Source organism: Trachemys scripta, chromosome 10, assembly GCF_013100865.1.
Source record: "Trachemys scripta elegans isolate TJP31775 chromosome 10, CAS_Tse_1.0, whole genome shotgun sequence".
Classification (NCBI taxonomy): domain Eukaryota; kingdom Metazoa; phylum Chordata; order Testudines; family Emydidae; genus Trachemys; species Trachemys scripta.
Window position 1 is genome coordinate 52,720,902 of NC_048307.1, and position 21,831 is coordinate 52,742,732.

Sequence of the window (21,831 nt, forward strand, 5' to 3'; positions counted from 1 at the left end):
GACCTCCTCACCCCCACACACATGAGAAGAAAGTGGTTAGAAGGGTGCAGTAAGCATTAAAAGAGGAAGTGTTAGGCCAACTATTAGGGAAAAGTTGTGATGAGTTGTACTGCGCAACCTAAGCCTCCTAATTCAAGTAATGGAAGTAGCATTGGTCAGAACATTTGAGATGAGGCCCATCAATGCACTAGGGCATGTAATTAAGTCCACTGTTATGCTCTTCCAATAGAAGGCAAGAGCCAACCCAATTGGCCTTTTCTATCTATAGTTTCTATAATTTCAAGTGGTGTGGTTCTGCAGTCCAACATCTGAATCAGCATGGACTGGTAGTGAAACTGGTTTTCAGCAGTCATACTTGGTGCAGATGTAACTGTTTCTAAAATTATCTCATGTCACTTGAAAGTACAGAAGTCTGTTCCTAGGAGAAAACTTACTTGTTAAATCAAGGTGAACAAGAACTGATTTTAGAATCCGTTGCCAATGCAAACTAGAAGTGAGGCTACTTACAGAACTTGCCTGAAAAATGGTTAGAACAGTAAAACTTTTTAATAGATTATCAATCCTATTAGTGTCAAGCACTAACCAGAAGTATGTACGGTTTTAAGTCTTCCAACACTAGTAACTCATTTCAATGGACTACACTGCTCCCACACAATATTACAATACCTTATGCTAAAAGTCAAACAGCCAAGGGCACCACCTACCCAAGAATATTTATTATTAAAAAAAAGGTTCACTCTTGCCTGAGTGAACGGGATCAAGCTAGGTTAGAACCTTGTTAGGAAAATACATTATAGCCCTGGCCTCGGTAGATTTTTAAAGGTTAAATCTCATGCTCAGTGGCTGCACCTAGTAAATTCGGTAGATTAATTAAGGCCAGAAACCAAGTTTTTTAAACGATAAAAAACACCATAGGGTTTCCTATTATAATGCTGGTTTATATTTGAGATGAGACCAATATGTAATCACAATTTTAAAGTGTTCTAAAATGTTACTCAAAATTAGGTTCATTTATAGCTTATGGATAATTGAAGCCTTCACTGGAATTGTACCAGTGTGGGGTCTGCTCCTCCCACTCACTGAATTCTAAATGTACAAGTGTATAATTAGGCATGTAATGAATCTTTGAGCAAAGCCTACTGAGTGGTGCAGATTGTCACAACCGCAGATGATTCTCTGTAGGATTCAGTTACCAGTATCATTACTAGCTTGACATGAAGGACCATTGCCATAGAAATCTGACTGTCAGATACCCCTGTCTAAACAGAAACATATTTGATGCACAGCCAGCTGTTCTGGATTTGTGCTATGCGGTGGCTGTGAATTGCCTCTGCTCAGGGCTTCACTGCAAGGCAGTGACATAAAAGATTAGGAGTGTAGGGGAAAGCAAAACTACATTTTTAGAACACGTAATAGGTTAAATGCCAAGAACACTAATAATTATCTGCAGCATTATTTTGGTTCTCTTTGGCAGCTCAAGTGTAATGCCAGCTCAGTGTACAGTCCTTGAATAACACCCAGTGATCCATTAAAGTGCACGGCTAAAGGTGAAATTCAGCTTTAATTTAAGTGAGGGCAACCCTCTCTCCCCCCCCCCCCAAGTTAAATGGGACACTGCTTTGGCCAAGGTTGAGTTTGTCATAGTTCACTACATGTTGGCCAATGCCTAGAACCTTCAAGTGGCACTGGGAGAAATGGGTATCAGGATGAAGAAATGTTCCTCGCTGGGATTGTTCTTAAGAGCCAGCATTACCCCTTGATCAGTACAGAAAGTGCTCCTTTCCTGCTAAAATGCTTGTAGTCCACTACAACAGCAGCTGATCCTACTCAAAGCTTCTACAAGCTTGCTTCAAACAAATACTGAAAGTATTTCCTGGACAACTGGAAAGAGAGACAGACCAGCTTCCACAAAGACATTTTACTTCTGTTATGGCACATCAGAAACCTTCATCTATTAAGTAATGTTACAATTAACACTGTCCAATGTCAGACAGAGGTTGATTTAAGACTGGTTTTATTTACAATTATCCTCTTTTTGTTTGTGTGCCAGACAGATAAAGCAACACTGACTCCTCCAGTATGAATTGGAAATCCCAATATAGAAGGGATGCAACTTAAGGAACTGCCTTCCATTTCAATCTGAAAATTCATTTCTATATAGTACATACTTTTAGGCAGACACCAGGATTAACTGTACTAAAGTCAATTTTTTCCTTAGTCTGATGCAGCAGGAGCACATCTGATTTGAGTACCATTAGAACCTTAGATTTACCTTTTCTTTACGATTTAAGAAACCCCAGCTCCTCCCCTTTCAGCACCATCCACTTTTATCCTATTTCCTTGGCAAACAGATGACAATGCTTTTTATAATAAGTACCCATAGTCAAAATAGAAGTCTTGTACCTTTTACCTGATACTGTCAATCCCTCCATACCTGGGGCAAACACTACTGACGCCTCAGACAGTTTCCTTTTGGAAACACTAAATAAAGCTGCACATTTGGGGAGTAAGGACCCTTACTGTAGCCACTAACAGGCATATTGTTTAAAGCCATGGGTAACTGATGTATGGAATCATGCCTATTCAATTGAGTTTACAGCACTGAGTCTTAGGTCACGGCCATAATCTGCAATGATGGAAAAATTGCCTCAATTGACCTCATAACAACCCAAGAGGTTTTTCTGTTATTGCTAAGTGTGAACACGAGCTTGGGCTGTGAAGTTAGGCTTATAAAAGATGCCTAGAGTGATGGATTCATTGTATAATTGTTTTCATGCTGCACTGTCATCTAGTTTTCTGTGAAGTTAGATATTTTACAATAGTACCTCAATAACTAGGCTAACCCACTGACAAGAGCAGAGAAAAATACAAATATTAGGTTTAATAGTTCCCCCTTCTACACATCACATTTTCCTGCCCTGATGCTTTGTCAGTATGGACATGAAGTTATATATCAGTATGCCAGTTCCACACATTTATTTGTGTTCCTCCCCCACGCCAACAAAGAAAAACCACCCACTCTCACATTTTGAGTTTTGTCATCACTTTGTCACAGCTGCCCACACATTCATTCATGCACATAATTAATTCATGCTCAAATGCATTTCTGCATCTATTCTATATTTAGATGGTCTTTCTAGCTAACATTTGAGTATCAAGGCAGGTAAACATTTTAATTCAAGTGTGATTTAAAGAGGGCCTATGCACTGAGTAGGGCAGCGAAGTAAGCTTGTTACATGCAACTCTTTGCTGCACTTTTAGAGAGAGACCAGATACTCGTTAACCCAACAAAAACTTGTCATCTTCTATGTCATGAAGGGCAGGGTTATTTCAAGCCTGGAAAATAAGCTTCTTTTATATACACCTCTACCCCGATATAACACGATTTCGGATATAACGCGTTAAAGCAGCGCTCCGGTGGATCAAAGCAAGTTCAATATAATGCAGTTTCACCTATAATGCAGTAAGATTTTTTGGATCCCGAGGACAGCGTTATATCGAGGTAGAGGTGTATCAGGACTAGCATAAATCACATGACTTCATGTTTATCTGACCTACAGTACAGACAAATTCATGTTTTATAATGCACGTTGAGAAGCTCAGTCTACTGGCACTTCTACTAGGAAAGAATCTAGACAAATAGGGGTTCTTCTGCCTCCCCCTTGCAGCTCAGACATGCAAATCCAAAACAGACAGGCGCCTTCCACTTCCTGATGAGCTCACCAGCAAGAACTTCCAAAGCTGCAAAGACCTAGTCAGACCAACTTTGAAGCTTATTGGTCGACCATCATTTTCTGCCTGGGAGCCTTTGGAAACAGTGTGTCATTTCCATGAGCTAGCATTACAGGGAAATCACTATAGCACTTCTGAAGAGCTGATTAGCCAAACTAAACTTAAATTTCAACCCAAGTGAGATAGTTGCCTTAGAATTGCATTCATAGAACCACCACCACATTGTTTTGTCAATACTTTATGAGTCACCCTGCCAAGAGTAATTGACCTCTCCTCACCACTAGGGCCTTGGAGCTGTGCTCCAGCTCCGCTCCAGGTCCAGGCAAAAACCTGCAGCTCCACTGCTCCGCGCTCCAGCTCCGCTCCAAAGCCCTGCTCACCACTGGTGGAGTGGTTAGAAGGTGGAGTCCCACTGCTGTACATGACTGAGGTCTGATTCACCTCACAAGCAGCAGGGAATCACCAATGATCCACTGTTTAGGATCTGTGAACCTTCCTATGCATAAATTACTACTATTTACTGTTCTAATGCTAGACAGGTGCCTGTAGCAACATTCATATAATCACCAGCTTTCTTGGGCTGCTTTCCTCACTGTTCTCCAAAACAGAAGTTGTACCCCCTGTAAGATTACAACAAGGGCGTTGAGTATGAAAGTGTACATAGATCTGGGAGGTTTACCACTGGATCCATAATGCACATTTGAGTGTAGGGGAAGGTTTGCAAGTGGACAATTGATCTTTTGCATCAAAGAATTAGCACTTTTGTAAATGGTCAAATCTCAAGCTCAGTTTAAGCTTTCCCCTTTAGGACAGTTGAACTGAGATTTTCAACGATGCTTTAGGGTGTGGATGACCAATTGCCAGTAGCTTTAAACAAAAACTGGCAATCAATCCCCTATGCAGTTTTTGAAAAGTAAAGTTTTATTGTTAGAGTGAGAAAAATTGCCCACGAACAGAACATGGATGAGTTATTGCTTGAAAACATCGAGTCAAATTGCTGATGGTTATATACAAATAGTTATATCCTTAAAAGTGCCTGTCCAAAAGGAGCAATACGACTTTAGTCACATGTCACAATTTGTTAAGATTAATAAGAGTAGAGAATATTTTGGTCTCCTGCTACATTTCAAATTAACAGCACCTTGTCAGATAATAAAACCATTACACGTGAGTTATAGCAGCCACTGGCTATTGTTGCCTCTAAAACTCAATGAACTCAGATTAATCATAATTAAGTCTGAGTTCTGGAGATACCTTAGTGAGGGCTCTATCATTTAGCAATCTCATGCAAGCCATTCCCTGAAGTAAAAAGAACAGGAGTACTTGTGGCACCTTAGAGACTAACGAATTTATTTAAGCATAAGCTTTCCTGGGCTACAGCCTACTTCATCGGATGCACAGAATGGAACACACAGAAAGAAGATATTTATACATACAGAGAACATGAAAAGGTTGAAGTAGCCATATCAACTGTAAGAAGCCAATCAATTGAGATGAGCTATCATCAGCAGGAGAGAGAAAAAAAACCTTTGAAGTGATAATCGAGATGACCCATAGAAGGTGTGAGGCTATTTTAACATATTTTAACATGAGGAAATAGATTCAAACAGTGTAATGATCCAGCCATTCCCAGTCTCTGTTCAAACCTAAGTTAATTGTATCTCATTTGCATATTAATTCAAGTTCAGCAGTCCCTTTTTGGAGTCTGTTTTTGAAGTTGTTTTGTTGCAAAATTGCCACCTTCGGATCTGTCACTGAGTGGTTAGAGAGATTGAAGTGTTCGCCCACTGGTTTTGGAATGTTATGATTCCCGATGTCAGATTTGTATCCATTTATTCTTTTGCGTAGAGGCTGTCCGGTTTGGCCAATGTATATGGCAGAGGGGCATTGCTGGCACATGATGGCATATATCACATTGGTAGATGTGCAAGTGAATGAGCCCCTGATCACGTGGCTGATGTGATTAGGTCCTATGATGGTATCACTTGAATAGATATGTGGACAGAGTTGGCATCGGGCTTTGTTGCAAGGATAGGTTCCTGGGTTAGTGTTTATGTTGTATGGTGTCGGTTACTGGTGAGTATTTGCTTCAGGTTGGGGGGGCTGTCTGTAAGTGAGGACCGGTCTGTCTCCCAAGATCTGTGAGAATGAGGGATCATCGTTCAGGATAGGTTGTAGATCTCTAATGATGCGCTGGAGAGGTTTTAGTTGGGGGCTGAAGGTGACGGCTAGTGGCGTTGTTATTTTCTTTGTTGGGCCTGTCCTGTAGTAGGTGACTTCTGGGTACACTTCTGGCTCTGTCAATCTGTTTTTTCACTTCAGCAGGTGGGTATTGTAGTTTTAAGAATGCTTGATAGAGATCTTGTAGGTGTTTGTCTCTGTCTAAGGGATTGGAGCAAATGCGGTTGTATCTTAGAGCTTGGCTGTAGACAATGGATCGTGTGGTGTGTCCTGGATGGAAGCTGGAGGCATGTAGGTAAGTACGGTCAGTAAGTTTCCGGTATAGGGTGGTGTTTATGTGACTTCACTTGGGTGCCTTGTTCAGTGTAATGCACCCACCTCAGCATTTCAACTTGCCCTTGAGCACAACGTAGACAAGTACTTGGGCACAATATGTATTGGAGCAATAGCCTAGGATTCCTGTTGCACAGGTTTGCTTAATGTGTCACGGAGGTTGGTCGGTGACTAACAGTTGAAAAACACAATGGGTATATCCACACTGGGATAAAAAATCCACAGCTGGCCCGGGTCAGCTAACTTGGGATCACAGGGCTCGGGCTAAGGGGTTAAAAATGGCTGTTTAGACATCTGGGCTCAAGCTGGAGGTCCCTGCGGGGTTGCAGAGCTCTTTACAGAAGACAACTGGATTCTCATGACAGCATCAATGGCTGTGCCACGTAATAGGCTGCATAGAGCCATGGCTCAGAATGGCTGATGACCAGGGAATATACTGGGCTGGACATGGTCCTGGGTCACACTAGGAGGCTCTGGTTTGGAATATTTAAGAGGGAGGCTTATGACAAATGAGGGCAGTTCCTCCTGGTTTTCTTTTATTCCCCTTACTTCACCTCAATGTTACAGATTCATCTCTTCCTGCTACCATGGAAACCATCAAGATCTTTACATATCAGTTGTTAAGAATGGAAGTACTGCTTGTGAAGCACTAGATCATCCCTGTTCCACCTGACCCAGAATCTAAAGCTCAGCCAGGAGCCTGGGCATACAATGACAGTTTTACTAGTATTTCAGTGGCTCATTTTCAGGGCTGTAAGCCACTCAGTGAGGTAATGGAATCCTCAAAGTGTTTACTAATATACACACCCACTGAAGTCATAATCCTAGGCCAGTAAATTGGCAGCACTAATTATTCACTCCTTTGAACCAAGTACTGTCTTTCCAAACGAGCTATTCATCTTTCACCTACTTTTTTCCTTTTGAATTGTCATTCATCTGGAGGCCTCTGGTGATCAATCTGACACAGCAGAATCATGCCTTTCCCTGGGAGTTGTGACAGTGATGTCAAACAAACCTCTGGGGGATGTGACAGGGAAGAGAATGCTATTAATAATTTGTGTTAACATAGCCCCTAGATGCCTTTGCCGTGCACCAGGATTCCACTGTTCAAGACCCTGTACAAATATAACGATGGGCCCGACCCCAACGGACACACAATATTGGCAGATGGATTCAAGTTTCCATAGGTGGATGAGACTTAGCAGCACCATCCTGCCCATTCAACATCTGAAGGGCTGAACCTTCTGGTCCTAAACCTAGTCCTTAGGGAGCAGGAAAATGACATGCCTGCAATTCAGGTAGGTGAGATACTCCAATTTCTCCCCTAACAAAGTACGAAATGCTTCACATGCCCTGGGCACGTCTGTTAGGCTGAAATGGCTTAAGGCTACTCTTCCTTACCTCTTTTTAACTCCATGCCTGGCCCTTACAGATCTCAGCCTACGGTCTGTTTTATGTGGTTGAGATGAGAGGTGAAAGACCTTTTCCTTGGAACTCTGGGGGCAGGATGGCTGCTGGAAGTTTCCACTCTGAAGCCACAGGACCAGGCCCTTAAGGGCATGTCTATGCTGTAGCTGGGAGTGAGCCTCCCAGCCCAGGTAGACAGACTTGCACTAGGGAGGCTTGAGTTAACCTGTGGAACTCCTTGCCAGAGGATGTTGTGAAGGCCAAGACTATAACAGGGTTCAAAAAAGAACTAGATAAATTTATGGAGGATACGTCCATCAATGGCTATTAGCCACTGTTTGCCAGAAGCTGAGAATGGATGACAGGGAATGGATCACTTGATGGTTACCTGTTCTATTCATTCCCTCTGGGGCACCTTGTGTTGGCCATTGTCGGAAGACAGGATACTGGGCTAGATGGACCTTTGGTCAGACCCAATATGGCCATTCTTATGAGTTAATGCACTAAAAGCAGCAGTGTAGACACTCTGACCCAGAAGAGACTCAGCCTAGGCACCTGAGCTCAGACCCCTCCAGCCCCCGGGACTGGGCTCAGGCTGCTAGCCCAAGCTTCCACTGGTGCCGCAATGCCCACATAGCTATTTTTTAGCTTGCTAACTTGAATCCTGCTAGCGCAAGTCTATCTACTGAGGTTGGAAGGCTCCCTCACAGCTGCAGTGTAGACGTACCCTAAATGGCCCTAGTCTCTTCCTCTCCTTGTCGGAGTGGAGGACAAGAGCGTAAGGCACCAGAGCTGTGCTTGCCTCCATATCTGTGCCTTCAGTACTAAGGTGCAGGAAAGGAGAGGGAAGGACTGGCACCTCTAAATGGTGAAGTGTAGCTGAACTACTGCTGCAAATGCCCTAATCACTCATTTTTGTTTTGCTCAATGTGACATTTTATATGCAATTAGTGGCAGCGGTAGACCTGGGGCAGGCAGCAAGACAGACTAGTACAGGGCCCCTCACCTTCTGCTGCAGCCCCTACCCCCGCTTATTTTTCTCCCTGATCCAGCATGGGAAGGAGATGCTGGCTAGGCAGGCATCCACAGCCAACTCTAAAAGTCAGAAGGCACAACTGCACCAAAATGCTTACATCCTTTGCCACAGCCCAGCTGGATGCACAAGATCTCAGATAAAAGAGATGTGTCACATTTTACAGCCCTAAATGACTTGTTTGCACACCAGTGGGCAGCCCTTGACAAGCAGTAAGTCAATAGATAGAGAGCCATTAACAATTACTCCAAGAAGGGGCACTCGGGCAGTTCTGGCATTACTTGAGCTACCTTAAGAGGATTTGAGTACAGGCTTTTTTCCTCCTCTACTGCAGATGGACCAGGTGTGCTGAGGTGGTTAGTGAGGGATCCTTACAATGATTGATATCTAATGATCTGTTTTTTGATGATGCTCTAAAAGGCTGCATCATCATATAACAAAAAAAAAGGTAATGTAAAAGCAAACCATTCCATGAACTTATACCCAGGGTCAGGAAGCTGAAACGCAGAAAACAATGCTTAGTGAAACCAAATTGAGAAAAGTTAATTAGTACACTGCCTTTTTCCAAGTAATTTGAACAGAACAAAAATTAATCTCTATTTGCATACCCTGGTGTATTGAAGTATGCTGCACACTAATTACAGCTAATCAAGTTATTAAACACCTAACTGGCTCTTAGGAAAACATGCTACATGAAGGTTAAATTAGGTAGAAAACCATTCCCACGAATGAACTCCATTTCCGGTAACAAACCTCAAACAATTTCTAGCCTCAGTAATAAATGCTAATTGTCTGGAACTTTAATTGCACTGACAAATTATCAGCCATTCTGAAATTGGGAAGCATGCTGCCAATTGCAAAAATATGCAGCAATACCAGTTAGTGATACTGAGTGTATCAACCATTGACTTGCCTAAATGCAAAGATACCAGACTATTTAACTGGTACTGAAACCATCACTTTCACCCCTGCCCAAAGCAGAGGCCTAAGTTCTGATAAGCTTTACAACTCAACACAGCCTCTACATTAGTCACCCAAGAGTAAATTTAAACAATCAATTGGCATCTCTGCCAGCTACCAGTACAGTACTTCAGGTTATACACTACAAAACTAATGTCAGAGAACAGGGAAGCTACTCAGCGTGTCAAAGCCAGGCTATGTTTCAGGGCTCAGAATCTCCATCAATAAAGTGCCCTAAAACAAAGTACTTTTAGAGCAGGTAGCCTTCGTCCAAAGTGTAACTTCACTGAACACTCAGCTTCAGGCACTATTCCCAAATTTAAAGATACTGTTGCTACTGATACATTGTTCCTTGCTGCCTTTAGGGCCTAGTTCTGTAGACTTCAATAGAACATTGTTAGTTATTCTGTTATTAACTATTAACATACAGGTTTATAGATTTCCGGCTCCTATAGGTCTTATCCATATTAGATGACAACTAAATTATCCCTAACTTTCTGCCTCTTGTTCTCCTCCAACTCTTGCCATCCGCCCTGTTCTGCCCCACGCCCTTGTTTCTGTTCTTTGATACTGTAGTCATCAGAGTATAAAAGTAGTTCAGGAGGCATAGGGAATAATTGCTGGAAATAGTGGGGGGGAGCAACCAAGGAAAGGGAGAAGTGGCAGAGCACAGAAGGCTGATCTGGCTTGTAGGTGTAAGAACTGGAAGTTTTTTCCTTCCAAGGGAGAATGCAAAGCAGGCAGAGAACAAGCACCTTGCATAAGGGTGAAAAAGAAAACAGAGTAGAAGAGAAAACTAACGGGAAGGGAGGAGGGTTAATCACAACTTTTAGACCAGTTCTCATTATTTCCTTTGTTCTTCCAGCCTTTCTGGCAGATCTGGCACATCTTGTTGATGGACCTGACAGGTGTAAGATGATGCACAAGAAAGGTTACTGATGCTGTTTTTGAGTCAACTGCCAAGTTTCTACTGACACAACCAGGTTAATAGCACAATTATGTTCATACATACCCCGGAAAGTGTCATTACTTCTTCAAGCCCCATATTACCAAACCGAGATCTGGGCCTGGTCTACACTAGAAAATTAGGTCAGATTAACTACATTGCTCAGGGGTGTGAAAAGAATTCTTCTAACGACCTAGCTACCGCCTCTCAGGGTACGTCTACACTAGCCACCGGATCAGCGGGTAGCGATCGATCTATCGGGGATCGATTTATCGCATGTACTGTAGACGCGATAAATCGATCCCCGATCGCTCTCCCGTCGACTGCTGAACTCCAGCTCGGCGAGAGGCGGAAGCAAAGTCGACAGGGGAGCCGCGGCATGCCGCGAGGACGCGAAGTAAGTAATTTTAATTCGATCTAAGATACGTCGACTTCAGCTACGCTATTCTCGAAGCTGAAGTTGCATATCTTAGATCGATTTCCCTGCCCCTCCCCCCCCAGTTTAGACCAGGCCTCAGGGAGGTGGATTACAAATACCAACAGGAGAACTGCTCCTGTTGACATTCGGCGTGTCTACACTTAAGTGCTATAACGGAGCAGTTGCACCTGTGCCACTGTAGCATTTCAAATGTAGATGAGCCCCCAGATCATTTTCTGGAAGAGCGCAGAGCTTCATCTGACACTGCACATTAGTCATAGAGAGGTGAACTCTTAGCATGTAGCAAATTTCACAAAACCATTTGCATGGATTTCTCCACAACTCCTCCCTCCCCTCCACCCCCCCGAAAACAGTAGCAAGGCCAAGGCCTTCCTTGGGTCTCAGTATTGGCCCCAGAAGCGTGCATTGGTTGGCAGGTGTTAAATTCAGCTCAAGCAGCAAACTGATTCAAAGAGCAGTTAATACTCCCTAAAAGGCACACAATGTTGGGCACAGATCGTTAAAGCACAAGGGAACTGCCGTTTGCTAGTGGTGGCAACAAAAAAGGCACTGTGAGGGTCAATATCTACACCAGCTCCAGTCCTCCAAACAAACTGGAATCCTTGTGCAGGCATGTCTTCTGCACAAATAACTTACAATAATAGTTCAATCCCTAAATTATTTCTGCCTGGCTAGAAGCCAGTTTAATCAAGATGATTACTATGATAAAGAAACAGTGTGCTAACTAGCAAGTCCATTGCCTAAAAGAGATTGATAGGGCTTATGCAGTGTTGTTGTAGCCATGTCCGTCCCAGGATATTAGAGAGACAAAGTGGGGGAGGTAATATCTTTTATTGGACCAACTTCTTTTGGTGACAGAGACAGTCTTTCTAACTACAGACAGCTCTTCCTCAGGTCTCTCTGACAAGGCTTAGGGCTGGTCTACACTGGGCGGGAGGGGAGGATCGATCCAAGATACGCAACTTCAGCTACGCGAATAGTGTAGCTGAAGTCGAAGTATCTTGGATCGAATTACCTGGGGTCCAGACAGTGCGGGATCGATGGCCGCGGCTCCCCCATCGATTGTGCTACCGCCGCTCGCTCTGGTGGAGTTCCAGAGTCAACGGTGAGCACGTTCGGGGATCTATATATCGCGTCTTAACGAGACGTGATATATCGATCCCGGATAAATCGATTGCTACCCGCTGATACGGAGGGTAGTGAAGACGTACCCTTAGACTCATGTCTTGTAGTGGGAGGAGGTCTTTCCACTGTAGTTGAGACCTGCTTATCATTTAACAGTTGATTTTTCTACTTGCCAAGTGTTTTAAAGTTTTTAAGTGCTCTACACTATAACAGTGTCTGAGCAAGGGGGTTTTGAGATACAGCCTCTTCCCCCCTTAAAAACTCGATCAATAATTTTATGATTTTTTTTTTTTTAATTCAGGGCCTCAGACTACAGCTCTAACTCTCCCCAAATAGTTACCCCCACTCAGGGTGGATCTCTGCTAATGTCCAGCATCTACTAACCCTCTGAGGAAGCAACACTTCTGAAGTTACTCAATATACAATGTTCATCTACAACATGACTTGAACCAAGCTGATGAGCCAGAGAGAATCATTTGTGCATCTGCAGCAGGACGGGGGCTCTATTGCAAACCAGATTTTCTGCAGGTGGCCTTAATCTTTAGCCACGGTAAATGGGTGGCTTAATGTGACATGTGGTGGCCATTGAACCAGAACAGCACCCATGTACTGGAAGTTTTTGGCAGCTTTCTGAGAATGTGTTTTGTGCACATTTGTTGCTCTCTAGCAGCATGCAGCAAGGACCCCTTTGGGAAGTTCTGCTCAGGGAGCAATGCTTCTGGTTTAAGAGCAGATATTTCTGAGTGCTCCAAAATCCACATGCATAAACAGATTTTAGTTTTGAAGAACTGAAAACCTCATTTGAGGAAAGCTGAAAGACTGAAATAAGTAGTAGCATCAAGTTAATGTAATCATACTGCACGCTCCTCAACCATCTCCTGTACAATGGAACTGAGTGTGATCAAAGAAAAGCAAGTAGTTGTGAATCACATCAGCATGATCAAAGAAGTTGCTGTGCGTCAGCAACTAATTCTGTTTTAAGGATTAATTTAGGGGTCAACATTGACCAATGTGACATGAGGATACACTCATCAAAATAGTAGCTTATGTTTATCACAAAAACTAGAGGAATGTTTTGCATTTCATCCTATCTGCACCAACCAAGCAAATGCACCTATCGTTTTACCCCCTCAAAGTTCTGTAGCTTTTGTTTTGGTTTTGGTTTTTTGGAGATTCATCAGCAGAGAGTTTACGAGCAGGACATCCACGGTTAAAAAAAAAAATGAACTGCCAAAACATCCCCGACAAATCTTACATGCACATTTCAGATTAAGGATAGCACAGACAGGGAGTTCAGTGATGGGAGATGGCACCATTTCCAAAATAGTAAGAAATTCTAATGCTTGGTTCCCTCCAATATTCCCTCAACTTTTAAAAATCAGTTTCCTTGGTTTCACCCTTTCCACTGAATAAGGCATTCCCTTGTGTATCTGTCTGAAATTTTAACACAAAGCTCTTGGTTTACTCAACACTGTCAGAAATCGTATTGCGTGCAAACAGACATGTGTGGTATCAAAGGTGGGTGCTTTATTAATAATAAGGTGAACTCAATCAGCTGTACATTCCTGCTTGCATCTTAATACAACAGGAATGTTAACAGCTCCGGGAAACTGTGCTTATTCCTTAGCTATGAACAGCAGACTAGAGAAAACATTTTCCTTCTTGATAGTTTGTAAAGCTGCTGTTAGGAAAGATGGATGGAAACTGCCTTTACTCAGCAATCATTGAAGGTTTAACGTAAGCAGGGGTTTACAATTTACAGAAGGCTGTCTGATATTAGCAATTTTAAGGAAATCAGGTTTTGTTATAAACTAAATTTAGTGTTTCCATTTTAAAAAACAAAAACAAAAAAAAGATGCTTTCCCAAAGCTTAAGGAGCTTTGAAAGTGCTTCTGCAAGTTCTTCGACAACACACACACAGGATTTTCACTAATGCAGTTTGTTAGTCACTTTGAAATTCTTTGTCAGTCACATTTGCTGCACGGCCATTAATATTATGCAACATGGGTTTATGCAAGAGCAAGGACAGCCTAGCCTACTACTTAACTAGGAAGGGGTTTTGCAAGTTACACTGCACTGGAATGATAGGGAGCTTTGTCCTCACTCCATTTTTCTCGTAAGCCTTTGCTCCTAATAAATGCCACGCACCCAACGATTACAGCCTACTTTATTTAGCTGGCATTCATTCGAAACAAATAGTGGCTTTGTTGACTAATTTAACATTACAAATTTTGAGCAGGGAAAGCCAATCCCACACACACTTGTGCAAGCCAACTGGAACGCAAAAGATTGAAGATCATCGTGTATTAGTAGCTTACACCCTCTTTCAGTATGAACTGAGCTTTTACAAAGCGCTTTTCAAAGTGAGCTACCATCAAATCATGACTAGCACCTCAGCAAACTTCTGCCTTAGCAAAGTGCACGAATACCATCAAACTTTGGTACCAGTGGCACATCTCAGTTGGGTTTACTTAGCCCCAGTGGTCAGTAATTGTTCATGAGCTGGTCTCAATGCATTTATATCTTAGCGCAAGTTCTCGAGTACATGGAAGTTTTATATTCACCTGTTCCTCATTATAACTCCAGATGCACCTTGAGATTTACAGGTTTGTGTAGCTTAGTTTCCTCTGACTGTTTGAAAATTGCATATACAACTAATATAAAACTTGTTCCTCTCGGAGAAGCATAGATTTAAGCACTCTGAAATATAATCAGGTCTCAAACTCGGAGCCAAGCAGGTCTTCCTGAAGGGTAAACTTTGGTGCCAGAGTGGTAGGTAGTGTTCTCTCCAAGTGATACCAGCTCCATCCATTAGATATCAAGAGTGCACTCTTACGTACAATACTGAGGACCCACCGTTCCAGACAGTAATCAGGAATGCCGTCTGCTTTCTGAAAGGAGTAAGCTTCGATACAACCAAATAATGTTTTTAAGTACAGGCAGGTCAATGTCGGTTACCCATTTTTTTCACCTACACAGTTTATGACATCAAAGTTTTGACTCAAGACCTACTGCATACATATTCTGTTTATGAGAGACTACTCCTTCCTCCCAAGGGAGAGGCAAAAGCTAGCCAAAGAGGTGAAAGCCAAAGAGATCAGAAAGGGTATAGAGTAAGCTGATGACCAAGGCAACAATCTACTTGTTCCTTAGCATTTGCATCCCAGACTAGGGTAACACGACTCCACCACTTCTCCACCTACCTTTTAAAGCAATTTCATTTTATGTTTACCCCCATGGTGGCAAAAATCCTCAGAGAAGGGAACCTAAAGTGACTAATGCAACTCCTGCTCATCAGAGTGGGAACAGATGCTGCATGCTGTCTAACTTAAGACTAGCGCCAGCCTTTATTCCTTAGTTCCATGTGGTTTCCCCAGCTCAGATAACCTGTGTCACATGTTTCAGCCTAGTAGGATAGCAGTCTCTGCAAGGCCTGACTCCCCCTCCTGTGCTCCTGGGTGAGTAGCAAGTACTGACAAGCTTGTCTGTGTGGTGGCCACGATAACCATAAGAGAATAGTGCATTTGGTTCAGTATGGGTGGTGAAGCATGAAAGGGAAAAACACTTTCTAAATTCACTTAAAATTGAGGCTGGTGGCAACGCTGAGGTTGGGGTGGCTAGCCCCACTGGCTGGGATACCGCTGGTTTGAGGATCATCTTTTCCTTCAGTGATCAGGACATGGGCCCCTGCAGCAACTTCAAGTTGCTTATTTAAAAGTTCAGGCTCCCAATCTCTGCACTCCCGAAAGTCCAAGAATGATGTGCTCCCAGGCCCCTACACCTCCCTCATAGTTGACCTCTAGAGAGAATGACTAGTGATTGCTGTTGCACTAAACTTGAAGGCTGTAAATTAATACTAAGACCATGGCCAAGTAAATGATCTAGTCAACCACTGTGAAAGAATTAGGTTAGTTTCACAAACTTAATCCACCTGTTCTTTCCCCTGGTTTTTATCTCTCTGCATTCTCAGGCTCCCAAGATGATGTCAGGATGGTTGATATAATGTTCTGCAACTAATGCCCTGCATATCCTCAACAGCTGTGGAATCCAAGATTTAAATGAAACTGGCTCTTTAGACTAAGTTAACATACTATGACTCAAGCACTATGTACATTTATGGTGCTACCTTAGTCAAAGATTCTGTCTTAAGTATCAAAGTAGGTGTCAGTGGTGATAGCAAACTGAGAATCAAGATTCAAGGGGACAGCCCAAGTGGGAGGGGAAGAGGTTTAGAGAGCCAGGTGGGAGAAAGCAGTCACAAATGGGGGGAGGGGGAAACCAAGAAGAGTCATGAGATGAGAGGTTTAGGTCAACATACAGCAGGGACAGAAAGAGAAGTACTGTGGGAGATGGCAAAAGTCTAAGGAATGAGCAGTCAGTTTGCAGCCAGCTGTCACAGAGAGGTAGGACCAATTGGATGGTAGAGTATGTAATAACTGAAGGGCAGAATCTATTTCTTGGGAGATGGCACTCGATACCTGAAGTGAAAACTACTGAGAGGTCCAAGGTCCAAACTGTGGATTGGGCTTCTACCACAAGCCCTGTGTTCAGTGACAGCACCAGTTCAGTCGCCCCAACAGTAGACCAAAGGTTTAATTGTGTTTCTAACAATAATGTCCCTACCTCCTCCTCCCCTTCTAGAGTGATACCAACCAGCTCTCCCCAGCATAGATTCCGTTCTCTGCTGTACAGTTCAACTGGTGAATGATGGGGGTAAATTCATAAATCTCAGACTGCAACCACGCAAACTGGGTCTACAGATACTCATTCAAATATAGGTCAAACCTCAGTGTTTAGCCATAAAGCAACCACAGGTGACAGAAACACTTCTTAACAGCAGATCCCTCCCAAAGTAAACATGATAGCAAGTCACTCATATCAGCTAAGGGATTGAATGGTGCAATGTCTGATAGATTATAATAGTGCCTACAGAGGAATTTCCTAAACTTAAAGCTTTGCATGGGCTATGGACAAATCTGTTCAGGTCCTAAATGGAGACACCATCTTACTCAGGTTCACACTTAACAAGTGTAGTGCACAATGCTTCCATTAGTGGCCAAATAGGCTGCAACTTAACCAATGAGCAACAATTTAACTGTCACAGCACGCTGAGTAGCAACAAAATTCATGCAAGACTGGAAGTCGATGGACACTACTGGATACAAGACTACCAGAAATAGAAAACCATGAAATGGTCCTGGGTAGCCAGGGGAATTCCCCTCCCTCCTCTCTCGATTTATAGCTTGAGGCAAGTAAGGTCACTTTGAAGGTCAGACTCAATTCTTAAGGCAATATTTCTTCTAGGGAGGGGAAAAGGAATGAAGACTCCAGCATTTCATACAAATCCTCTGAGTCGACAACTGGAAGACTTCACAGACTGTTAACTGAAACAGGAGGCCAGAAGTCTCAGTCTCAGGTTCGCCTCCCTTCCCCTATCTATCACCGGGGGTTTATGCTCCCAGATATGACTCAGACAGGATAAAGGTACAACAAGATTTATTAATGAGGTGGCAAGAACTCCTCAGGTAACAAGGTGAGACAGATGATAAAACAAGGCAGGCTGTATCAATAGGGATCTATACACGAGGATCAAAACAACAATGACTCTACCATCTCTGGCAGCTTGATTTGATGGTGTTTTCTCCTCTTCAGGATGGCTGCAGCACAACCGGATGGCTGTATCCCTCAGATGGAGACAGGACCTCAAGGCAGAACCAGATGAGTGTCTTCTCAGGTAAAATAAGAGTATTCAGGTAATTAAATCCCTCCCCCTCCCTTTGCCTGCATGGGACAAGCAATCACTATAGGAGATGGATTAAGTGCGTATAGGTAAGTATATTCCCTGCTTCAGATGACCCTTGTGGGGTGAATGGCCTACCCTATTAACCCTCAGCGACTTGCTCTGCCCCAGACAGACAGCAACAAGACTCTGCCACTCAGGCAGGCAGCCCGATCTAATCTGAGCACTGCCATTATATACACATAGGTTGCTAGGCAGATTAGCCGATGACAGTAACCATCTCTTCCCACCTAAACATAAAAAGGCACCAAATGCAGAGTGAGGAGGGGACAAGAAGGGCTTACAAAATGGATGCCTAGTTGTCCTTTAGAGGATCCAAGATGGCCTTAGGATTTTTACCTCTATGGACAAGCAAGATAAAGTGTACCAAAGACAACAAACCTTAAGTATTTGACATGGAACATGAAAACCAACTTATCAGTTTATACTACAACAAACAGGGTGGCTATTTTATTGGTTGGGCTGACTTGTAACATTAACATTTTGCTCATTACACATGCCACTTTAAAAAACACACCCAAATCTTTTAAGATTTGGAATTTTGAGGCTCCCATTGCTAGGAGCTAATGGAATATCCTTCGTTGTGTGACAGTGCCACCTGGGAGCCTGAGCCATTGTGTTAGCACTATGATGCTGCAAGACCAGGTGCCAGCTCACACCAAGGTCCACAGCCTACACTGAACACTGACAGATGTACAGTTAGGAACCAATCTGGCTCACCTGTGTGTTAGTATTAAAATAGATATTAGAGTTATAAGAATGTGTTAAGACTTTAGGAAATTCTTGCAGGATGCTGCATGAATTAATATTATATCTGTATCCCAGGTTTTAAGGAAATATTTGTTTGCTCTGTAACTATAAAAATGTTTGCTAAAACTGTAAACCCTCCCCCCAGTCAGGAAAAAAGCTTTACCAAGTGTGAAATACTAGTTTACCACAAGAGGGATCATATTCTCTCCAACAAAATAGGCCTATCGACACCAGACAAGCCATTATGGAACATCAGTGGACAAAAGACTTGATTGCTTCCCCAACACCCATAAAGAGGATACATGCGCAAGCCTGTGTCCTGTGGCAGCTTGATGGGAGCTGGAGGAGGGGAATAAAAATACTTAAGTAGAAATTATCACTGTGCTGCTTGGAATTTGGAGAGGGCAATATTTCTAAACATAAGCAAGGGATCCCGAAGCTGATTAGTTTGGGTTACCCCTAAAGGGCATAGGGAGCTTGCATATTACAACAATGTCTTTTACCTTTTGAAAATTAAGACTGTAAAACTCATTTGTGTTTAACCTCGTAAATAACTCCTATTCTTCTTCTTAGTTAACAGACATTTTGTCAGGACTGGCTACAAGCATTGTGTTTAGTGAGAGATCTAGGGTAACCTGAAGTAAGAGACTGGTCCTTTGGAACTGCGAGTAACCTGAATATTATTGTGATTTTTGGTGTATGGGACCATCTATCACAAAAGCACGCTTACCTGGATGGCAAGATAGACCGGAGTGCCCCAAGGGACTGTCTGGGACTCCATGTTAACACTGATATAGTGCTTGAGGAGTTCAGAATGGATACGTAGTGGGTGAAATCTAATTCTAGAACTCACAACTAGTTTGTATCCTGGTCTATAACAGCTTGCTCTGAGGTTGGCACTCACAGTCATGAGGCACTCCAGACAACTTGACAAGCACTGTACAGACAAAAACAGACAGTCCCTATCTTAAAATGCTTACAATGAAAGGAATAAGAATTCCCACCACACAGGTGCTCCCCAGCATGCAGAGTAACCAGTGAAGAACAACTGTGCATGCATGTTGAAAAAACTTGCTTAGCGGTTTCCCATGCTAGCTCAGAAATACCCTTGATGAGCAGGACTCCACAGGCACACACTTCCTCCCATGCCGTCAGGCAATATTTGACCTAACAATGTCTTTCTGATCGATGATTGACTGTTTAAATCAGAAGCTTGTCTCTTGGAAAAAAAAAGCCACAATACCACTGGTTACGCATACTGGAAGGAAACTAAACTTACTGGTGACTCATTGTTCAAATATTTTGCTACCTTATCTGCATTGGGAAATGTTTCTCATACTACATTCTAGTTATGCTACTACTTTTTTAGAAAAAATGTTGAATGGCAGCCAGTACTGTAGCTAATCATATTAGGGAGCTGGTTGCAGATCCTCCTGTGCTCAAGAGACTGTAAATCAATTTGTTGCACTGTTGGATGGGCCATGAATTATTCATGTCCATAATAATCAGCAGAGTGTCTTACAGACACAATGCATTATCCGTGTTCATTTGAAGAATAAAATGGAGATGTACTCTAGCATCATGTTTACCAATATGTGTGGCACAAAACACAATATAAAATTCTGCTATCAGAGTTTCATATGGAAAGTCACGTGTTCTCTTGCCAGCACCACCCACAAGCGGTACTATCACCCCTCAACAGAAAATTAAGGTGTTTTACCCGGAGTTGGGGAGAAGAAAAGTGCCTTTGCAGCTGGGCAACATATCTGCAGGATTAGTTTTAAAACACAGTATTTCTAAAAGTAGAATATATGTTTTAGGTTCACATCACTGTGAAGAGTTAGTGTTAATATCCTTAGCTTTGCTTAGCTTGCTGAGTCATCAATTTTCAAAAAGTTGTAAGGTGATCTATATGAGAACTAAGACAGTCATTTATAATTCTGTATCCTGGGTAGCTGGTGTGTTTTCACCACATATATTAAGTGAATGCATACAAACTTAAGATTCCACAGCAATGTTAACTTCCATTCCATTCCTCACTTGTTACTCTGCAACTTTAATATAAGAAGACAGGATGTTTGTATGTCTAAATCACAACTATTAACATAAGTGACATAATAAACAATGGTTTTCTTCAAGGTTCAATGCTTAAACAGACCTTGGAATTCCACAGGTGGGCAATGATTTAGATGGCTCTTTCTCTGAATATGGCTGGGTTGATTACCTTTCGCAGAACAACTGGAATTGGTGGTGTGTGTTGGGGGGGGGGGTGGGGGGCAAATCTATTCATACCATGGGATCACAATGATATACACCCCTTTAAGCACCGATGCTAACAGAGGAGTTGGTATTTCAGGATCAGCATATTTTAAGCACAAGCTTTTTGTAAGCAATGTATTTACAGATGATATCCTTTCCCCACATCTTACCTCTATAAAAGGGAACCATAATGAGGTGCAGAGAGTCAGCTACATTTCTACTAGGAAGCTGAGAAACTATTATAATTATATTTATCACAAGGACCATCCTATCCACAGCGAAAGCTAATTTAGATGATCCTACAGTTACAAGTCCAGAGGAGGTAAGAGACTGGCACATCAGTGAAGAGATGTGCACAGGCACCTCAATCAGTTCATGAGATCCTTTGCTTATGCAGCAGCTGCTCAGACCCTGAAAGACAACAGCAGCACCAATGACCACTTGCATGGACACGGTGTACATCTCTGCTGCGGGAACTCCTACTGATGGCATGCATTTCCTACAAGGGTTACCTGATGTGGCCTGCCATCTAGCATAAAGTAGCATCTGTGATATAGGTCCTGACACCTGGGATACCTACACCCCCCTTTAAGAAAGTGGTGGTTGGGGGAAGGTCCAAAGGTCCTTTAATTTAACCATCAACTCTCCTTTAGGGATGAGGGCTTGGAACATGTGTGTTACAAAAATCCTGCTACAAGACTCAGTGGTATCCTCTGGGTAGGAGCACAATGGGTTTTATTCCAAAAGTCCAGGAATAGTTTGCACTCTCATGGCCTTGTTTCACATAGGCTAATTAAGCCATAGAGAATTGGCAATACTCATGAATAAAGCTTCTTCTTAGGAAGGGAGGAGCTGGTGCCGCGGGT

General features: G+C 42.7%; 1 protein-coding gene across 2 annotated transcripts in view; it reads right to left on the reverse strand.

The window, feature by feature from the left end:
- Positions 1-21,831, reverse strand: part of TLN2 (talin 2) — a 367,623-nt gene that overhangs the window by 313,185 nt on the left and 32,607 nt on the right. Inside the window, exon 1 of one of the 2 annotated variants that reach the window (XM_034782957.1) lies at positions 17,767-18,001. The exons of the other annotated variant lie outside the window; for it this stretch is intronic. The gene's annotated coding sequence lies outside the window, so the exon portion shown is untranslated. Of the gene's footprint in view, positions 1-17,766; positions 18,002-21,831 lie in introns of those variants that run through there. 2 annotated transcript variants of the gene reach the window in all.